The sequence below is a fragment of the Argentina anserina genome, unplaced genomic scaffold (genome assembly GCF_933775445.1).
Source record: "Argentina anserina unplaced genomic scaffold, drPotAnse1.1, whole genome shotgun sequence".
Taxonomy (NCBI): domain Eukaryota; kingdom Viridiplantae; phylum Streptophyta; class Magnoliopsida; order Rosales; family Rosaceae; genus Argentina; species Argentina anserina.
In genome coordinates, this window is record NW_026089473.1 from 474,836 (window position 1) to 477,673 (window position 2,838).

Here is a 2,838-nt window from a genome sequence, read left to right on the forward strand (position 1 = left end):
TTTCTCGTTTGCGTATCTTTACTATTCCAATTGTGTATCTTTACATCGTTTGCGTATCTTTACTATTCCAATTGAGTATCTTTTCATTTCTCGTTTGAGTATCTTTCTGTAAGGCTTCTGATGCGAGTTTCTATTGAATTTGAGAGTTTTGCAAGTGTGGGAGTGTGTTTCTTTCAAACTGAGTATCTTTACATCGTTTGCGTATGTTTACTATTCCAATTGTGTATCTTTACATCGTTTGCGTATCGTTACTATTCCAATTGTGTATCTTTTCATTTCTCGTTTGAGTATCTTTCTGTAAGGCTTCTGATGCGAGTTTCTATTGTATTTGAGAGTTTTGCAAGTGTGGGAGTGTGTTTCTTTCAAACTGAGTATCTTTACATCGTTTGCGTATCTTTACTATTCCAATTGTGTATCTTTACATCGTTTGCGTATCTTTACTATTCCAATTGTGTATCTTTTCATTTCTCGTTTGAGTATCTTTCTGTAAGGCTTCTGATGCGAGTTTCTATTGAATATGAGAGTTTTGCAAGTGTGGGAGTGTGTTTCTTTCAAACTGAGTATCTTTACATCGTTTGCGTATCTTTACTATTCCAATTGTGTATCTTTACATCGTTTGCGTATCTTTACTATTCCAATTGTGTATCTTTTCATTTCTCGTTTGAGTATCTTTCTGTAAGGCTTCTGATGCGAGTTTCTATTGAATTTGAGAGTTTTGCAAGTGTGGGAGTGTGTTTCTTTCAAACTGAGTATCTTTACATCGTTTGCGTATGTTTACTATTCCAATTGTGTATCTTTACATCGTTTGCGTATCTTTACTAGTCCAATTGTGTATCTTTTCATTTCTCGTTTGAGTATCTTTCTGTAAGGCTTCTGATGCGAGTTTCTATTGTATTTGAGAGTTTTGCAAGTGTGGGAGTGTGTTTCTTTCAAACTGAGTATCTTTACATCGTTTGCGTATCTTCACTATTCCAATTGTGTATCTTTACATCGTTTGTGTATCTTTACAATTCCAATTGAGTAATTTGTTCATTTCTCGTTTGAGTATCTTTACTATTCCAATTGTGTATCTTTACATCGTTTGCGTATCTTTACTATTTCAATTGAGTATCTTTTCATTTCTCGTTTGAGTATCTTTCTGTAAGGCTTCTGATGCGAGTTTCTATTGAATTTGAGAGTTTTGCAAGTGTGGGAGTGTGTTTCTTTCAAACTGAGTATCTTTACATCGTTTGCGTATGTTTACTATTCCAATTGTGTATCTTTACATCGTTTGCGTATCGTTACTATTCCAATTGTGTATCTTTTCATTTCTCGTTTGAGTATCTTTCTGTAAGGCTTCTGATGCGACTTTCTATTGTATTTGAGAGTTTTGCAAGTGTGGGAGTGTGTTTCTTTCAAACTGAGTATCTTTACATCGTTTGCGTATCTTTACTATTCCAATTGTGTATCTTTACATCGTTTGCGTATCTTTACTATTCCAATTGTGTATCTTTTCATTTCTCGTTTGAGTATCTTTCTGTAAGGCTTCTGATGCGAGTTTCTATTGAATTTGAGAGTTTTGCAAGTGTGGGAGTGTGTTTCTTTCAAACTGAGTATCTTTACATCGTTTGCGTATGTTTACTATTCCAATTGTGTATCTTTACATCGTTTGCGTATCTTTACTAGTCCAATTGTGTATCTTTTCATTTCTCGTTTGAGTATCTTTCTGTAAGGCTTCTGATGCGAGTTTCTATTGTATTTGAGAGTTTTGCAAGTGTGGGAGTGTGTTTCTTTCAAACTGAGTATCTTTACATCGTTTGCGTATCTTTACTATTCCAATTGTGTATCTTTACATCGTTTGCGTATCTTTACTATTCCAATTGTGTATCTTTTCATTTCTCGTTTGAGTATCTTTCTGTAAGGCTTCTGATGTGAGTTTCTATTGAATTTGAGAGTTTTGCAAGTGTGGGAGTGTGTTTCTTTCAAACTGAGTATCTTTACATCGTTTGCGTATCTTTACTATTCCAATTGTGTATCTTTACATCGTTTGCGTATCTTTACTATTCCAATTGAGTATCTTTTCATTTGTCGTTTGAGTATCTTTCTGTAAGGCTTCTGATGCGAGTTTCTATTGAATTTGAGAGTTTTGGAAGTGTGGGAGTGTGTTTCTTTCAAACTGAGTATCTTTACATCGTTTGCGTATGTTTACTATTCCAATTGTGTATCTTTACATCGTTTGCGTATCTTTACTATTCCAATTGTGTATCTTTTCATTTCTCGTTTGAGTATCTTTCTGTAAGGCTTCTGATGCGAGTTTCTATTGTATTTGAGAGTTTTGCAAGTGTGGGAGTGTGTTTCTTTCAAACTGAGTATCTTTACATCGTTTGCGTATGTTTACTATTCCAATTGTGTATCTTTACATCGTTTGCGTATCTTTACTAGTCCAATTGTGTATCTTTTCATTTCTCGTTTGAGTATCTTTCTGTAAGGCTTCTGATGCGAGTTTCTATTGAATTTGAGAGTTTTGCAAGTGTGGGAGTGTGTTTCTTTCAAACTGAGTATCTTTACATCGTTTGCGTATGTTTACTATTCCAATTGTGTATCTTTACATCGTTTGCGTATCTTTACTAGTCCAATTGTGTATCTTTTCATTTCTCGTTTGAGTATCTTTCTGTAAGGCTTCTGATGCGAGTTTCTATTGTATTTGAGAGTTTTGCAAGTGTGGGAGTGTGTTTCTTTCAAACTGAGTATCTTTACATCGTTTGCGTATCTTTACTATTCCAATTGTGTATCTTTACATCGTTTGCGTATCTTTACTATTCCAATTGTGTATCTTTACATCGTTTGCGTATCTTTACT